Source organism: Dasypus novemcinctus, chromosome 1, assembly GCF_030445035.2.
Source record: "Dasypus novemcinctus isolate mDasNov1 chromosome 1, mDasNov1.1.hap2, whole genome shotgun sequence".
In the NCBI taxonomy this organism is placed as follows: Eukaryota; Metazoa; Chordata; class Mammalia; order Cingulata; family Dasypodidae; genus Dasypus; species Dasypus novemcinctus.
In genome coordinates this window covers 13,625,080-13,645,227 of record NC_080673.1, presented here as the reverse complement: position 1 = coordinate 13,645,227, position 20,148 = coordinate 13,625,080, and the positions used below count along the sequence as shown (strand labels likewise).

The following is a 20,148-nucleotide window of genomic DNA, read 5'->3' as shown; positions in this document are numbered from 1 at the left end:
CCAAATTGGAAAGGAAGAAGTAAAAATATCTGTATTTACAAATGACATGATCATCTACATATAGAACATACTGAAAACTCCACAACAAAGCTACTAGAGTTAATAGAAAAATTCAGTAAAGTGGTAGAGTACAAGATGAACATGCAATAATCAGTTGCATTTTTATACAATAGTAATGAACAATGTGAAGAGCAAATAAAGAAAAAGTCCATTTACCATAACAACTTAAAGAATTAAAGATTTCTCAAAAACTTTAATCAAGATTGTAAAGGACTCCAATATGGAAAACCCCAAAATATTGCTAAAAGAAATCAACTAAGACCTAAATAAATGGAAGGATATTCCATGTTCATGGATTGGAAGACTAAATTTTTTTAACATGTCAAATCTTCCCAATGCAATTTACAGATTCACTGGAATCCCAATCAAAATTCTAACTACCTTCTTTGCAGATATGGAAAAGCTAATCATCAAATTTATGTGGAAGGGCAAGGCAACTCCCCAGCTCCCATAGACAAAACCATCTGGGAAGAAAAAAAAAAAAAAAAAGTTGGAAAACTCCCATTTCCTGATTTTTAATCTTTTTCCTGATTCTAAATCTTATACAAAGGTACAGTAATCAGCCAACAACAAGGTACTGGCACAAGGCAATACATGAAGACCAATGGAATTAAATTAAGAGTTGGCCTCTTAATTTTTTTTTTTTTTTTTTTTTTTTGAGGTAGTAGGGGCTGGGATTGAACCTGGAACCTTGTATGTTTTTGCTGGCACATCATTAGTCATTTTGGAAACACAAATCAAAACCACAATTAGATATCATTAGAATGGCTACTATTAAAAAACTGGAAAATAACAGTGTTGAATAGGATGTGTAGAAATAGGAATACTCATTGATTGCTAGAGGGAATGTAAAAAGGTGCAGGCATCATAGAAAACAATTTGCTGTTTCCTCTGAAAGTTTACTGAATTATCGTGAGACCTTTGGACCCCACTTTTAAGTATGTACTCAAAAGAATTAAAAGTAGGGACTCAAACCAATATTTGCACACTGATATTCATAGTGTCATCATTCACAATTGCCAAAAGATGGACTAACCCAAGAGTCTATAAACAGTTAAATGGTTAAAGAAATATGGTTTAAACAAATTGGTATATTAATCACCAATCTTAGAGGGAAAGTAAAATGTTGGGTTTTTCACATATACCTTTTATCATATTGGGGAATTTTCCTTCTGTTCCTGTCTTTGTAAGCATTTTTATAAAGAAAGGTTGCTGGATTATGTCAAATGTCTTTGCTGTATTGATTGAGATGATTGTGTGTTTTTTTCCTTCAATTTTTTAATATGGTGTATTATGTTAATTGATTTTCTTATGTTGAACCACCCTTGTTATGCCAGGAATAAATTCCACTTAGTCATCTTGTATAGTCTTTTGATATGCCCTTGGATTCTATTTGCAAGTATTTTGTTGAGAATGTTTGTATCTATGTTCATTAGCGTGATTGGGCTGTAATTTTATTTTCTTTTAATATCTTTATCTGGCTTTGGTATTAGTATGATGTAGGCTTCATAAAATGTGTTGGATAACTTTCCCTTCTCTTCAACTTTTGGAAAATAAACAGGATCAGTGTTAGGAAAATAAACAGGATCAGTGTTAATTCTTCTTTGAATACTTGGTAGACATCACCTGTGAAACCATCTGGTCCTGGACTTTCATTGTTGGGAGAATTTTTATAATGATTCAATCTCTTTAATATAACTGGTTTGTTGACTTCTTTTATTTCTTGCTGAGTTGGTATAGGTTGTTTGCCTATTTGGTTGCTATTTGTGTGGAGTATCTTTTTCCAAACTTTCACTTTCAGTCAGTTTGTATCCCTGAGTCAAAGGTGAGTTTCTTGTCAGCAACATATGGATGGCTCTTTTTTATTTTAAAACCATTTTGTCAGCCTATATCTTTTGATTGGGGATTATAATTCATTCACATAGAAAGACATTACTGTAAATGCAGTATTTACTTCCACCACTTTATTCTTTGGTTTTCATATGTCGTGTCTTTTTTTTCTTCTTTTTACTCATTTGGTTATCTTTTCTGCTATTCTTTCTTCTATACTTCCAAGACTCTTCTTTCCTTTTCAGGCTGTAAGTCTTCCTTTAATATTTCCTGCATAGGTGGATTATTTTTTATGAACTCTCTTAGTATCTGTTTGTTCATGCATATTTTAAAAATATTCTACAGATGAATAAACTGTGGTACATCCATACAAAAGAATATTATTCAATAATAAAAAGAAATCAACTATCTAGCCATTAAAATATAAGGAAACTCATATGCATATTGCTACTTTAAGAGACCAGTCTAAAAGGGTTCGTGTCATATGAATCCAACTATATGACATTGTAGGAAAAGCAAAACTATAGAGAAAGAAGATCAATGCCTGACACGAGTTCAGGGGCTGGTTTAGAAAAGGAATGAATAGATGGAGCACAGACCATTTTTAGGGATAGTCTCTTCTATATTTTTCTCTATTGGAGGATACTTGACATTACATATTTGTCGAAACCCCTAGAATTATACATAACAAGAGTGAACCTAAATGTAAACTCTGGACTTCAGTAACTTAAAATGCATAAATATTTGTTCAGTTTTGTAAGAAAGAAATCTTCTGGAAGAAAATAAGGTCCACCCGATTGTAGAGAAGAAAAGAATATATTCTCAATCTTGCAAGAAGAGACACACAACCAGAAAATGTGGCTGGCACCCTGAATAAAGAAAAATGATACAATTTATACCCCTAAGCCTAGCACACAAGCGCTCCCTTTGTTTCTCCATAGATTGGATACTTCAGAAGTTACAACCTATCTGAGAAGATCTAACTTTCCCGTGCAAAAGTTTGTGATTAACCACTTCCCCCATCACATTCCAACCATTTTAGTTTTTATCTGCTCCCCTTTGCCAAATAAGGAAAGGAATTTAGTGCCAAGTTGGTACTGTCTTAGCTCTCTCTTGGGCATCTTTTTTACTGGCAGTAGGACTGCCTTAAGCCGGTTTCCTTTGTTCCTGCTTAACCTCGGATTGGGAGACTGAGGCAGTAGGCTGCCAAGTTACATTAATTAATATTTTCTTCCTTTATGTGAAAACTAAACTAACCTTCATTTCTTACATGTTTTAACAGATACACAACTTATGCAAGACCTTAATAACAGGAGAAACTAGGTGCAGGAGAAAGGAAAGGGGGGCATATGGGAAATCTGTATTTTCTATGCAATTTTTCTGTAAACCTAAAACTGCACTGAAAATAAAGTTTACTGTTTTAAAAAATAGTCAAGGAAGAAGGAAAAGAGAAACTTAAACCATGAAAGTCTATTAGAAAACATATAAGATATAAGATATATTAGATATACACCCACCAAATCAGTAATACATTTAAATAATTTGAGTAAATATTCTGTGTAAAAGACTAAGATCCCCAGACTGGGAAAACATGCTGCTTATATTAGACATACATCAATTATGAGAACAGGGAAAGGTTAAACATAAAGGAAAAAAATGTATACCATAGTACCCTTAACCAAAAGAAAGCAGGTAGCTAAATATTTGTCTTTAAGGCAGGAAGTATTACTAGTGACAATTAGTCACATTGCATAAAGTGGTAAAGCTAAAAAGAAGATATCACAGATCTTATTTACAGATGCCAAGTTTAACAATTAAATTACAATTACTAAGTGAAAGTCATCTTAAAAATCGATCAAATCTTTGTGAGTTTAATGAGATTCATGGCATTACCTAAATCTGTACACTGAACACATCTTAAGCAATATATTTATTTTCTCTTACACTTCAAATCTCAAATTCATTCTAATGAAATGTATCTTCTTACCATACCTCAGATTGCTCTGTATGGTTTTACATGCAATTTTTCTACTCCCAGTCAATTAATTCATCTATTCAGCAAATACTTATTAAAACTTGCCCTCTGTTAAACACAGTACAGGCTGAGAATTGAAGGCAGAACAAGATGCCTGCCTAGTAAGGCTTACATTCTATTTGAGGACGCAAACATAATACCACTCATTTCCCAAGAAATGACTTAATTATAATTATAGTGATTATGCAAAGATGGATTGCTGGGTCCTGAACACAGATGTAAGAGGAGAACTGAAAATGCTTCTCTGCGGTCAAAACTTTTGAGCTGCCATCTGGAAGATACATGGGAATGAATTATGCCAAGAAAAGAGAGGTGGTGGAGCATTCTAAGCAGGCACAAGGTTATATATTAAGATCAAGAGGTGAGAAAAAGGATGATTAATTTGAAGACAGAAGAAGTTCAGTGGTTAGAGCTCCAGCCATCATTAGGTAATGAAGCTGGATTACAGATAAGAGCCAGGTTCTGCACTACTTTATAAGGTACGTTAATTTATATCTTCCTCCTAAGAATAAAGGAAAGCTTTTGCAGAGGAGTGACATAATCATTAATTATGTATCATTTCGCTGTTACTGTTGTTTTAATCCTTCAGGCTGCAGTGTAGATAATGGATAGATGGGGAAACCACAGCAGTTGCACAGGGACCATATAGAAACTTTTTACAGAAATTCAGGCAAGGAAAAATTAATGACTTGATATTACTTGATAGTATGAAGATGGAGTGTAAAAGATCATTTTGAGAGTTATTTAGAAGGTGAAATTGACAGGGCTTAATGATTGAGTAGATATGATTGCGTTCAAGAGAAAATGTCAAGAGGAAAATAGTTTCTGGCTGGTCCAAGTCTATTATATATTGTTGGTGTTTATTCAAAGAGGGAATAAGGTGGAAGGGAGAAAAGATTCTGGCTTCAACTGATTTAGTTACTGTAAAGCATTCAAGGGAAGATGTTGAGTAGGCACAAACTGGCTAGTTAGTTGACAAATCTCTTTCATCTTCTTCCTGGGCACACAGTTAACTCAGTTTCCCAGGGTTTTCTGCAGTCAGGTGCAACTTCGCATCTGAGTACTAGAATTTGGGCTAAAGCATGGTTCATAAAAACTGCCACGCCATCCTCCATGCTCATTCTCTCTTCTATTTCTTGCTGCTTGGTTGATGAAGATACGTGGAGTTCTCCAAGTGAGAGCAAGTAGATGGAAGGAAATAGTGTCCCCAGTGATTACAAAGAGCAGAGCTTCCCCTGTTGATTCACATGATACTGTGAAGTAAATGAGAAAGTATATTGTGTAAAGCTACTGAGATTTTGGGACTCCTTTTATAGCTAATAGAGAAATTGGTACTGAAAGTGTGGTATCAGTGCTAAAAAAAATTAAACAAGCAAACCCTAAAATATGTCACATGTTCTTAATAGTCAAAAAGAAGAAACTGTTACGAGACATGAAAAATTGTGAACATTTTTATGCAGGATTAAAATATTTGGTGGAACTATCATTTCCTATAACTTATTGATCTTGTACTCCCAGGGAAGAAGTTGAAAAATAAAATGTTAATTGGAGGTTTGAACCAAGATGGTGGAGAACAGAATAGCAGAAACTGCAGGAGGTAGGCAAGCTTACTTAGCAGAAGGGAATCCAAAGGAGCGTGGGGGAAATTAGAGAGAGCAGAAAGGGTGGGGGGGGGGGGGGGACCCAGTTGACCGGGGGAGAAGGAAACTTTAGGATATAGGGCAGGTAAGCCAGCACACAGCTGACTCGGAGGGAGAGGGAAGCCATGGAAGTGATTTGCCTGGAAGACAGCTCAGCCGGCTCCCAGAGTTAAGAAAACCAGGGGTGTGTCCTGGTGCCCTGCAGCCTCTCAAGGTGGGGGAGTTGTAGGGCAAACAGGTGAGGGGACAAGCACCCAGCCAGCTCAGGGGGAGGGAGGAATAGGGGTGAGGGGAGTTGGGGGGCAGACTGGATCTCAACTGGTTCTCTCTGCCAGTTCCTAGGAAAGAAAAGATGCCAGCCAGTGATGAAGTGGCTCCAGGGAGAGAGGAAGGGGTAGCTGATCAAGCAGGTTGTCACACCCACCCTCCCTGGGAGAGACAGAAACTGGAGCAATGAATGTGTGGGCTGACAGCCCGCGAGCATTCAGACGCCCAACCTACCTGAGGAAAGGGGCCAGGAGAGGCAGCCAGCAAACTGTCAAGTGTCAACCATCCCAGAAGAGAAGGCAGCCAGCGAACAATCCAGCAGGTTGCCAGGCACCCAACCCACAACCAAGAGAGGGGGAGCTGTGGGACAAGCAGCCTGCGATTTTTAAACTCGTTCATTAATTTTTTATTCCTATTTTTTTTCTACATCAGGATACTTTAGCCCCAAAGAGTGGGTCACAGGGTGATTAATTGGTGAGCACTGGAAGCCTGAGATGGTTGCTAGTGGCATGAGAGGGAAATCTGTTTGTCCTGTTTTTTGTTGTTTCTTTTGTTGTTGTTTTTCTCCTTATTTTCTTTATTTCTTTTCTATCTTTCATTATTTCTGCTTCCTTTTCTTTTTTTCCATTCCACTTTCTCTTATTTGGTCTTCATTTTCTTTCTTATCTTGTCACCTTTCTAGTCTTTAATTTTTTCCTGTTTTTTATTCCATATTTTTAATTCTTGTTCTTTTTTTATTTTTTATGATTTTTCACTGTTATTACTTGTTTTTTTCATGGCACTTTATAGTTTCTTTTCCATTCTTTAAAAAATTTCTTTCTTTCCTTTTTTTGGGGGATTTGATGTTTTTTGAGGGAACACAGACAATGACAAAGATACAGAATAAGTGGAGCCATATGTCAAAGAGGATCTTTAACACAAAACAAAATTAAATAAAACCCTAGACTAGAAAGAGAAACTAACCAACTGTATAAGCACATAAAGATAAACAGATGCTTAGACACCCGTATAAAATCACAAACCATAACTAAGAAACAAGAAGACATGGCCCAGTCTAATGAACAAATTAAGAGCAGCAGATGCAAAATGTGGAACAACTAATCAAGGATGTCCAAACAAAATCATGAATCAACAATAAAGTGAGGTAAGAGATAAAAGATATTAAGAAGATACTGAGTAGGGAAGCAGACTTGGCTCAACTGACAGAGCATCTGCCTACCACATGGGAGGAACAAGGTTCAAACCCAGCGCCTCCTTGACTCATGTGGAGTTGGCCCATGTGCAGTGCTGATGCACGCAAGGAGTGCCCTGCCACATAGGGGTGTCCCCCATGTAGGGGAGCCTCACGGGCAAAGGAGTACACCCCATAAGGAAAGCTGCCCAGCACAAAAGAAAGTGCAGCCTGCCCAGGAGTGGTGCCACACACACACAGAGAGCTGATGCAGAAAGATGATGCAACAAAAAGAGACACTGATTCCTGGTGCTACTGACAAGAATACAAGTGGACACAGAAGAACACACGGCAAATGGACATAGAGAACAGACAACTGGGGTGGGTGAGGGAAAGGGGAGAGAAATAAAAAAAAATAGATCTTTTAAATAAAAAGAAGACACTGGGGGAACATTTTGAAGAAATTGTAAACATGCATAAAAAGATAACAGAACCAATGAGGGTAAAAGGCATAATGTAAGAAAATTTAAAATACACTGGAAGCACAAAAGAGAAGATTTGAACACTGAGAGAAAGAATTGGTGATGTTGAAGATAGAACATCTGAAATTGCACAGATAGTAGAACAGAGAGGTGAAGAAAAAAAAGAAAGAAAAAATCCAACAGGAACATAGGGAATTGAATAACAACAGGAAATGCACAAATATGTATATTATAGGCATCCCAGAGGGAGAAGAGAAGGGAAAGAGGGCAGAAGGAATGTTGGAGGAAATAATGGCCAAAAATTTCACAACTCATAAGGGACATGGATGTCCATGTCCAGGAAATACAGCATACCCTCAAAGAGAAAAAATCCTAACAGACTTACCCTGAGACACATACTCATCAGATTGTCAAATGCTTAAAATGAAGACTTCTGAAAGCAGCAAGAGAAGAGATACATCACATGTAAAGAAAGCTTGATAAGAATAAGTGCTGATTTTCTTCTGAACCATGGAGGTGAGAAGGCCATGGTATGACATAGTTAAGGTGATAAAAGAAAAAAACAGCCAGCTAAGAATTCTGCATCCAGCAAAGCTGGTATTCAAAAATGAAGGAGTGTTCAGAATATTCACAGATAAACTGGAATTGAGAGAATTTGTCAGCTAGAGTCTTGCCTTTTGAGAAATACTAAAGGTTGATCTGCAGGTTGAAAGGGAAAAAAAGAGGAGAGAGAGGTTGGAGGAGAGTGTAGAATGGAAAATTATTTGTACAAGTAGCTACCTGTAACTACTATAATGAGAGGAATGAAAAAAAAATATGACATATATAAACCTAAATAATAAATGACTACTATAAGTACTGCCTTGACACTACTGACATCAAATATTACTGGATTAAACTCTCCAATCAAAAGATACATGTTTGCAGAATGGATAAAGAAATATGACCCATTTATATGCTCTCTACAAGAAACTCATCTTAGACCCAAACACAAGGAGGTTGAAGGCTGGAAAATGATTTTAAATGCAAACAATAGCCAAAAAAGGTGGGATAAATTATACTAATATTGGACAAAATAGACTTTAAATGAAAAACTATTGTAAATACAAAAAAGGACTCTATATACTGAAGTGTAAAAGTGTAAAAATGTAAAGGAGTAATATATGAAGGAAATTGAACAATCATAAATATTTATGCACCTAACTAGGGTACTCCAAAATACATGAGACAATGACAAAAGTAAGTGGAGAAATAGAAGTCTCTACAGTCATAGTGGGAGACTTTAAAACACCATTATCTCCATTAGACAAAACATCTCAACAGAGGGTTAACAAAGAAACAGAGACCTTGAATAATACAGTAGAGAAACTAGACCTAATAGACATATACAGAACATTACAGTCAAATATGGCAGGATATTCATTCTTCTCAAGTGCACAAGGCTCATTCTCCATAATAGACCAACTGCTAGGTCACAGAACAAGTCTCAACAAATTTAGAAAGACTGAAATTATACAAAGTAATTTCTCTGACCACAATGGAATGAAGCTGGAAATTAAAAAGAGGCAGAGAATCAGAATAGTAACAAATATATGGGCGTTAAACAATACAATCACAAACAATCAGTGGGTCAAGGGGGGAATTGCAAAAGAAATCAGTAAATTTCATCAAAACAAAGGAAAATGAGAACACAACGTATCAAAACCTATCAGATGCAGCTAGAGCAGTACTGGAAAGGAAATTTATAGCCATAAATCCTATATTAAAAAAGAAGAAGGAGCTAAAATCAAAGACCTAAGTGCACACATGGAGGAACTAGAAAAATAACAACAAACTAACCACAAAGCAAGCAGAAAGAAGGAAATAACAAAGGTTAGAACAGAACCAAATGAAATTGAGAATAAAATACACTAGAAAATTTTAATAAAACTCAAAAGTTCTTTGAGAAAGTTAGTAAAACTGACAAATCCTTAGCTAGATTACCAGAGAAAAAGAGAGAGAAGATGCAAAGAAATAAAATAACAAATAAGACAGGGGTATCACCACTGATCCCACAGAAATAAAGAGTATCATAACAGAATACACTGAAAAATTGTATGCCAACAAGATGTATATCTTAGATGAAATGGACAAATTTATAAAAACACACAAGCAACCTACACTGATGAAAGTAGAAATAGAAGAATTCAACAGACCAACCACAAGTAGTGAGATTGAATTAGTCATTAAAAATTTCCCAATCAAGGGAAGCCCAGGACTCGAGGGACTCATGGGTGAATTCCACCAATTATTTCAGAAAAAACTAACACAAATCATACTTAAACATTTGAAAAAAATATAGAACTGAATGGGACATTATCTAATTCATTCTATGATGCCAACATCATCCTAATACCAAAGTCATATAAGGACACTACCAAAAAAACCAACAACACAAATCTACAGACCAATGTCCTGAATGAATTTAGATACAGAAATCCCCAATAAAATACTTGCTAGTCATACTCAACAACACATCAAAAGAATTACATGATGATCACGTAGGTTTTATCCCAGGTACTCAAGGATGTTTCCATACAAGAAAATCAATCAATGTAATACACCACATTAACAAATCCGAAGAAAAAAATCACATGATCATCTTTGTTGGCACAAAGCATTTGACAAGATACAGCATCCTTTCTTGACAAAAACACCTTTGAAAGATAGGAATAGAAGGAAACTTCCTCAACATGATAAAGGGCATGTATGAAAAACACACAGCTAACTTCATACTAAGTGATGAAATACTAAAGGCTTTCCCTTTAAGATCTGGAACAAGACAAGGATTCCTGTTATCATTGGTCATATTTAATATTGCATTATAAGCACTTGCTTGAACATTTAGGCAAGAAAAAGAAATAAAAGCATTCCCGACTGGAAAGGAAGACATAAAACTTTCACTATTTACACATGACATGATCCTATACATTGAAAGCCCTGAAAAATCTACAACAAAGCCTCTGGGGCTGATAAACAGGTCCATTGAAGTGGTAGGATATAAGAGCAGGGCACAAAAATCAGTAGCATTTCTGTACACTAATATTGGGCAATCAGAGGAGGAAATTATTTTTTTTTAAACTCCATTTACAATAGCAAATTAAAGAAAATATCTAGGAATAAATTTAACTAAGGATATAAAGGACTTTTACACAGAATATTATACAACATTATTAAAGGGAGTCAAAGAAGACCCAAATAAATGGAAGAATATTCCATGTTCATGGATTTGAAGAATAAATAACATTAAAATGTTTACCTAACCAAATTGATTTACAGAGTTAGCATAATCCCAATAAAAATTACAATAGCATTTTTTACTGAGATGGACAGGTCAATTTAGAAATTTATTTGGAAGGACAAGGGACCCAAATAGTCAAAAACATAATGAAAAGGAAAAACGAAATTGGAGGAATGACCCTATTTTTAAAGCATAAATCTACAGTGGTCAAAACTGCATGGTATTGGCACAAGGGTAGGTATAAGGTATACTGACTAATAGAACCAAACTGAGAGTTCTGCTATAGACCCATGCATATACAGCCAACTGATATATAGCAAGGCCCCCAGGTCTACTCAATTTGGAGAGAATACTTCCTGCAACAAATGGTGCTGGGGGAACTGGATAATCTCATCCAAAAGAATAAAAGAGGATCACCGTCTCACATCCTAAACAAAAATTAACTCAAGTGGATCAGACTTAAATATGAGAGCCAAGACCAAAAAGCTCCTAGAAGATAATGTAGAGAAGCATCTATGAGATCTTGCAGTAGGAAATGGTTTCATAAACTTTATACCCAAAATGCCTGCAATGAAAGAAAAAATAGATATATGGAATTCTCTCAAAATTAAAAACTTGAGTGCTTCAAAGGGCTTTTTCAAGAAAATGAAAAGGCAGCCCACACAATGGGAGAAAATATTTGGGAACCAGTTATCCAACAGGGATCTGATATCCAGCAAATACAAAGAAATCCTATATCTCAAAAATAAAAAGACAACCCATTTAAAAAGTGAGTAAGAGGGAAGTAGCTGTGGCTCAACCAGCTGGGCACCTGCTTACCATATGTTAGGCCCTGGTTTCACATCCCAGGCTCATCTGCACACTGCAGAGAGCTGCCGGCCTGGGTGCCATGGAGTGCCACCTTGTCCACAAGCGCCACAAAGTGACACCTGGTCTGCAAGTGCTGCAGAGTGCTACTGGCCTGCAAGCACTGTGGAGAGCTGACTCAGTAAGGTGATGCAACGAAAAGGGGGACAACAAAAATGCAGAAGAGCATGCAACAAAACGGACACAGAGAGCAGACAGCAAACAAGCTGCAAAAGGGGCGGGGGAGAGTGATAAATAAAAAAATAAATACAGACACAGAAGAATGAACAACGAATGGACACAGAGAGCAGACAGCACGCAAAAAGCCACAAGTGGAGTGGGGGTGGGGACAAAAAAATGCAAAAAGGAAAAAAAAATGAGTAAGAGATTTTAACAGACACTTTTCCAAAGAGGAAATACAAATGACTAAAAAGTATATGAAAATATACTCAACATCACTAGCTAGTAAGGAAATGCAAACCGAAACTACAATAAGGTGTCATTTTATACCTATCAGACTAGCTGCTAAAACAAAAAACAAAACAAAAAGCTACAAGTATTGGAGAAAATATGGAGTAATGGGAATACTCATCCACTGCTGGTGTGAGTGTAGAATGGTGCAACCATTGTGGAGGAAGGTTTGGCAGTTTTTCCTTAGGAAGCTAACTATAGAGTTGCCATATGACCCAGCAATCCCACTACTAGGTACATACCCAGAAGAACTGAAAGCAGGGGCATAAACAGATATATGCACACCAATGTTCATAGTGGCATTATTCACTATTGCTAAAAATTGGAAGCAACCCAAGTTTCCATCAACAGAAAATGAATAAGCAAAATGTGGCATATAATAAAATGGAATATTACTTAGCCATAAGAAGGAATGAAACATTGATACACAAAAAAGATAGTTTGTTGACTGAAATAAGTCAGTCATTAAAGGAAAATATTGCATGAACTCACTGATATGACCTAAGCATAACGAGCATATTCACAGAGCTAGAGTCTGGAAGATAGATTATCAGGAGATAGAAAAACAGTAGAGTGGTGAGCCAATGTTTAATCTGGACAGAAATTATGATAAGGTGAGAGGGGTGTTTTGGCAGTGGATGATGGGAGGTGTGATGGTGGTGCAGGGATATGAGTGGAGTAGTCAGGGCTGGAATGTGAGGGTGAGCAGTGTTGGGGGGGGGGGTTGGACTATCTCTTGAACTGGGCAGAGGGCTGGAGGAAGGACGAGGTTAACTCTGGAGAGGTGGAGGTCTTTGGTTGAAAACACAATTGTGGAAATGTTCTTTAGGTAAATATGACAGGGAAGGGTCACTGGTGCAGGGAATCAGTTGTATGGGGATATGTGGGAAAGGGCACTCCTGGGGTATGCTTCTCTGTGATATGAATGTGTTCATCTTGTCACAGGGTGCTATGTCAGTGGGTGGAGACCCACATAAATAAAAAAATATTAAGCTCCCAACTTGGAGGAGTTCTTCTATGTTCTCAAATAGAGGGGCAAGAATCTTTCAAGTACAGAGACAGAGCCTAATAAAATAAACAGATCAATATGTCAAGCCATCAATATTAATGCATGTCAGCATGAATCTTATTCTTGTAAAATTGAAACTTAGCCTACTAATAACTTTTGGCTAAGAATTACCTGCTGAAAACCAACTTGTTTCTCAAATGTGGCCTCTCTCTAAGCCAAAACTTAGCAAATAAACTCACTACCTAACTCCAGCATGGGACATGACTCCCAAGGATGAGCCTCCCTGGCACTGAGGAATTAATACCAAGCACCAACCAGTGATGGATTTGGAAAAAGACCTTGACAAAATGGGGAAACATAAAACACAAAAGAGATTTTTTTTTGTTTTGTTGTTTTTGTTGTTTAGGATGCACCAGGAAACTGAACCCAGAATCTCCCATGTGGGAAGGAGGCAGTCAAATTTTTGAGCCCCATCTGTTCCCCCAAAACAGGAGTTTTATGTCTAAGAGATTTCAAAATGAATCTGGAGGTCATTCCAGAGGTTACACTTATGCACATCTCAGGCAGATATCACTAACAGCCACTGTGAACAAATCTTCAATTGGGAGATGCTCCTGAGGGTTCTAGAGGCATCTGGACACTGGAGGCAAGGCATACAACCCCTCAAAATCAGCACCTGTTTGGGAGCCTTATCTTGGAATATATGACAACCTATTTTCCCAATGTAACAGATTTAAACTCATTTATAATTTCCCTACACAATGATTCTTCTACCTCTTTTATTTGAGTATAGTTCTATGATTTGGCTGTGGTTCTATAGGTAGCATTTTACCCATTAAATATGTGTCTCAGAGACTCACTCAAATCTTAGGTCTGTGCATATGCAAGTTGAGCCCTGACTTTCAGAAGAGCTGCAGCCAACACCTACTCTCCAGTTCATCAGACTCTCTCAGGACAGCTAACAACATGATGATGATGGACAACGCCCATCCCAGAAAAACAAAGAGTATCTACAATTGCAAGCAAAACAGTTAATTCCATCTGACCCATAATATCTAAGCCCAGTCTCATTCTGAGCCTGAACAAGCATCACCATTCCCAAATCTTCAAGGTTGAGGAATGAATAAACATAAGAGGAAAATGCAACCATGGAAAAAGTAAATTTTTAATATTGTAGTAATGGAAGAAAATGCAATATTGGTATAAAGATAGTGGTTACCAAAGATTTTGAGGGGAGTGAGAATGATAGGTGGAACACGGGGCATTCTTAGGGCATTGGAATTAAGTGTAAACCACAATGTAAACTACAGACCTTGGTTAGTAGCAATGCTTCAATATTTATTCATCAATTGTAACAAATGTACCAATCACTCAACTGTAAATTGTTATTAATAGGGGAAAATGTGAAGGAGCAAGGGTTGGGATTGGGAATCCCTTATACTTCTTTTTTAAGATTTATTTTATTTATTTATTCCCTCTGCCTCCTGCATTGTTTGTGCTCACTGTATGCTTGTCTGTTCTCTGTGTCTGTTCATTGTTTACTCGGTATCTGCCTTTTTTAGGAGGCACAGGAACAGAATCCAAGACCTCTCAAGTGAGAAGAAGGTACCCAATTGCTTGAGTCACCTTAGCTCTCTGCTTGTTGTGTCTCTCTTTGTGTTTCCTCATTTTGTCTCATTGTTCCATCAGCTTGCTGTCTTGCTCAACTCCTTTAAGAGGGACTGGGATCTGAACTGGGACCTCCCATGTGGTAGGTGGATGCCCAACTTTTTGAGCCACATCCACTTCCCTCCCTTAAACATTTGATGTAACTTCTCTGTAATCTAAAACCTCCTTAAAAAATGATTATATTTAAAAATATATTGATAGTGTGCTTTGGCTGCTTTGGCAGCCTAGTTTTAGATAGGTATTACAAAAATGATTTGGTAATTAATAAAAAATTCTTTAGTTTTCAAGAAGATATAAAGAAACAGCATCCAGAAATATGGCACCTTGCTATATTGTAAAATCTGGCAGCTACTACATCCCAAATAGAAAAAAAATAACACTGAGGCAGGTTTTGAGAGGTAAAATCCTGTTAAAATTCATTCTGTGATAAAGGTCAGTCTAAGTTAGCTAGCTTCCCGCCCAATTATTTCACATAGTCTTAAAGTGAATCTATTAAATTAACAGTGAAACGTAGCAGTGTGAGGAAGGATAAGAACAATATTTTGGAAAGAACTTCTGATGTGGTTGCTGAAGTCTTTTGAGGAGATTGTATTGCCAAAACAACATGAACCTGGATTAAAAACAAACAAAACAAAACCTTTAACCTTTAAAGGTTGTTTAACTTTTAACAAACTTTAAAATCTGCAGGATTTAAATCCATTTTCCCTTCCTTACCTTCACCAGGATTAAATAAACTTTGGATGGTGGGCAGTCTCTAAGGAGGCTATCCATTCTATTATCTTTAGATATGGTCTTGGAGGATAATAGACACAAAATGTAAAAGAAATTCCCAGCAGATAGAACCAGGGTAAATAAAATGGACAAAGGAATTACTTCCACAGGGCATTATTTATGGTCTACTCAAAGAATTTTCTCCCATGCCCAGAGTAAAATGTCTTCACAAAGACAGCCTACTAGTCTAAAACTACTACCAAGAGATGATTACTTTGTGCCTTTCATTCTTTATTGCAGTTACCTATCCCTGATCCATTATTATATAGTCAGTGTGGGAGAGAAGTAACTCATTTTGCTCCTAAGCCATTAGCCCACAAGGCTCCACATCTGGATTTGACTAAATGAACTTGGCATAATCCAAAAATCCTGCACTCTTCACTTTATATTCAGAGACCCGATAAAGTTTTAGGTTATTTCTCTTGGTGAGGAGTTGGCTTGGGGTAGGGGAGTGTATCATTTTTGTATGCTGGAGGGTAGGAGAGTCAAATTAATATTTTGTGGTAATCATCATATAATATCCCTTTTCTACCTGGATGTAAATATTGACTCAGTTTCCCATTTCCTTTGCAGTAGTTTGGTGTGGTCCTGCAATTGAATTCTGGTCTGCCCATAAATTTCCCAGCATGATACCCTACATGCTTTCTCTTGCTCATCATTTGCCAGCTGGATGGTAAGTGTCTCCAAAGGTCTCCAAAACATTAGGGGATGGCTAATTCACTAGCTAGAAGAATCCCCTGTGCCCCTGCAAAATACAACCCCACTGTCATGTTGTCAAAAATTACAACTTGGGAAGTAGATGTGGCTCAACTGATAAGAGTGTCTGCCTACCATATCGGAGGTCCAGGATTTGAAGCCAGGGCCTCCTGGCCTGTGTGGTGACCTGGTCCATCCACAGTGCTGCTGTGCGCAGAGTGCCATGCCACGCAGAGGTGTCCCCTGCATAGGAGTGCACCCCACAAGGAGAGCCACCCTGCGTGAAAAAAGTGCAGCCCACCCAGGAGTGGCGCTATACACAGAAGAGCTGTCACAGCAAGATGATGCAACAAAAAGAGACACAGATTCCGGGTGCCACTGAGAATGTAAGTGGACACAAAGTAACACAGAGTGAAAGAACACAAGAGAGCAAATGAAGGGGCAGGGAGGAAGGGGAGAGATATAAATAAAATAAATCTTAAAAAAAAAAAGAATTACAATCCTGTTCCTATATCAGTTAGTCTGTGCAAACTATAATGAATTGCATGGTGGCCCCCAACAGTTATGACTGTATCCTAATTCCCTGACCTTAGTTAGTAAAAAGTCTTTGCAGAGGTAATTAAGTTCAGGATCTCTAGATGAACTCATTCTAGAATAGCTGGCTGGGCTCTAAACCCAATGACAAGCACCCTTATAAGAAACACACAGAAGATAGACATGAACAGAGGAGGGGAAGGTCGTGTGAAGAGGGAAGGAGAGATCAGAGTGACTGCCAAGGAACGCAAACGGTGGGACCCCAGAAGCTAGGAGAGACATGGGGGAGCGCGGGCCTCTGCCCTTTCGAGGGCAAACACCCTGCTCACAACTTGATTTCAGACCTCTGGCCTCCAGGGCTGGGAGAAAATAAATTTCTCCTGCTTTAAGCCAAACTGGCTTAAACTGGCTTACCTGTTTCTTATTGTAAATGTTACACCTGTTAAATGTAGCAGTTGTTAGCTGTTGCAGTTGTTCCCTATTATTGCAGATGATGTTGCAGTTCTGACAGCAAACAGCTGCTTGGTGGTTTCCAGTAAATGCAATGGGAAAACCAGGGGTGAGGCTCTCAGGTCCAGAAGCTGTGAGTCCCCTGGTCCCAGGTTTATCTCCCCTCTTGTGTCTCTACCATTCAGCAAAGTTTGCGGTCATTTGTTGTCACAGCCCTGAGATGCTAATTCATTAACCAGTACACATTTTGCATGGAGTTCAACCATGGGCTAGAGATACAAATTTGGGAATCTTGATGGTATAAAAAGTTGGCACCAGTGTGGATGAATTTGCCAAAGAGAGGTTGTAAAGATAAAGAAAACCAAAGAACAAAACTTGGTGGAAATCCAATGTTTAATGGCTAGAGAGCGAGGAATATAAATACAAGAAGAGACAGGGTGTGGCACGTGGCACCCGCGTCCCCGCCCAACGTGCCTCTCACCCTTCCCGGGCTGCTGCCGGGTATGATCTAGCCTCTCAGACACCCAGCTGCACTATGTCTTCTCCTGAAGGGAAACTGAGGTCTAAAGCTGGACATCCACCTGCTGTGAAAGCTGGTGGAGTGCGCATTGTGCAGCAAGATCCACATGGCAGAGACAGCAAAGAGGATGGCCAAGAATGGGAGAGCCCCATGCCTTCTGAACCACCTGCATTCAGCTCCGGGCTTTTTGCTCAAGGTGACAAACACTTCCTGCTTGCCGCTGCACAGGTGGCGCACGAGAAGCCGCGCGCGGCCCTGGCTAAGCATCCTTCTCTGGGCACCCAGCACATCCAGCGTCCTGGTGAGTGAACCTGAGCCCTCACGGCACCGGGAGGCTCCAACATTTCATATTCATCCACCCAAAGAGCTGACAACTTCTTCAAAGTTCCCCTCTCTTGGGAGATCTAAAGCAAAGCAAGGCACCCCTTCCTTTTGCATTAAATCGCCATAGTTATAGGAACAAATCAAACCCCAAGCCTTGTTTATCTAGTCCTGGTTGTACCTCATTAAGGATCCTCATATCCCTGTATCCCCTGCCCCACAGTTTGATCTAGAGGTGTCCTTATCAAAATTGGCCAAGACCGTAGTAAAATGATGTTATTAAAGGTTTTGCTTTAGCTCTTTTCAGTAATAGCCTTAAGTTCATACCTATAATCTTAAAAGCAACAGGGTACAATTTGAATGATTAAGTTTAGGGAAAACGCTCAGTCATTTCAAGCTTCTTAAAAATAGGACAATTGTCTTAAAACCTACTGGAGATAAAGAAATGAGAGTTAATTAAAATCGCAGGTTTAGAGAAGGCAGAGGAGGAAGAGCTTTCAAACAGGCCACAGCACACTGAAATTCTGCCCCCGACGTGGCCTGCAAGGGAGCCACCAAGCAATCACAGGCAAGGCTAGCTTTTCCTTCGGAAAGCAGGAGAAAAGTACACATCTTTGAAGTGCCTCTTTTATCAGGAGTCATCTTGCTGAGAAATCAGGATATAAGTCCTTGGCTCAAAGGAAGTGCTTCCCAAACAAAGTGTCTCAGTGCAAGTCCAGGAACGCAAGATCGCCTAGCTATGCAGAGGGACTCTGCCTGGGAAATGGGGAACAGGTGTGTTTTTCGGTAAACCACCTCCAGCATTGCCTTTGAACTCTTGAAAAGATCATTGACTAGGGTAGAGAAACACAAACGCAAAGCTAATCGTGGTACAACTGAGCCAGGGATTTGAAAGCATGGAAAGACCAGATAAAAACCTACCCGGTTTAATAGGAAATCCCTTCTGTATCCCAAAGGACGTTATTTGCCATAGCAGATAGAAAGACCATGTTCCATTTTTTGCTGGAAAAACCTGTTTGTCAATTGATCTAAATGTGGGGGGATGCTCTCGTGCTGATGGCCTGTGCCCGGGTTCCCTTGGGGATGTCAGATTGCCCCGTGCCATTCTGCACGTTTTCTGCCTAGAGAAATCCAAGCAGCTTGGCTGTAGCACGTCCCCCTGGAAAAGCTCAGGGTTCCTTCAGGCGGGTGCTCCAGCTTCCGGAGCAGACACTGGTGGAGGGGCAGCCCCGCCTCGCTTGCTGCACAGTTCTCCGCCGCAGGTCTGCAGCGGGGCTGTGAGGGTATCCTTACCACCCGCCTCTTTGATCCTGTTACCAAGTTTACACCTGCCAACTGGTAAAAGAAGATGCAACTTATTCAGGCCCGCCTCTCTGGCTCGCCCCTAAAAAAACAGCACAGCACTGCTTCACGCTTTAAACACACTGAGTTTGGACATTTTGTTGGCTTGGTCCTTATGCTGGTGAGCATGGACCCTTTTAAATAAAATCTTTTCAAGATGAACATGTGGCCCAACTGAATTAGGTTGGGCTTAAGTCCAGATTACTGGAGTCCTTCATAAACCCAGTGAGAGTCAGACAGAAAGAAAAGCCTCAGGAAGCAGCCTGAAGCTGGGAGATGGAACTCAGAGGAGAAAGAGATCACCATGAACATTGCCATGTGATGGAAAAACCAGGGAACCCCCAGGATTGCCAGCTAGCCAGAATACACCGACCCCTGGAGGATGAAAGGCTGTGAAAGCACGAGCCAATGAATGACTGCTACTAAGCCAGTCCACCATATGGTATTTGTTTTCGTAGCTAGGAAACCAAAACATCCGTAGAATATAAACTAGATACAGAGGGCAGTAAGGGCATAAAATAGCAAATGACTGTAAGCACATATGAAATCAATGGATAAGTGGTTTGGAGTAGGCAAGCTGGAAAGGTAGCAGATGAAAGTTGGAGATGGGATGCATGAAGTATAGATTATACAGTTTGCAGTTATTGGAAATTACGAGTTTTAAGGGCTGACTGGAGGTAGGATGTGAGACAAAACTACTGGAAATTGGAAACAACTACTGACTGACCTTTGTAACTGATTTGTCAGGATATTTAT

At 38.9% G+C, this 20,148-nt stretch overlaps 1 pseudogene; it reads left to right on the top strand.

Annotated features, from left to right (window-relative positions):
- Positions 1 to 17,745: 17,745 nt before the first annotated feature.
- Positions 17,746 to 18,039, top strand: LOC101430403 (death-associated protein 1 pseudogene; annotated as a pseudogene).
- The last annotated feature ends 2,109 nt before the right edge of the window (positions 18,040 to 20,148 follow it).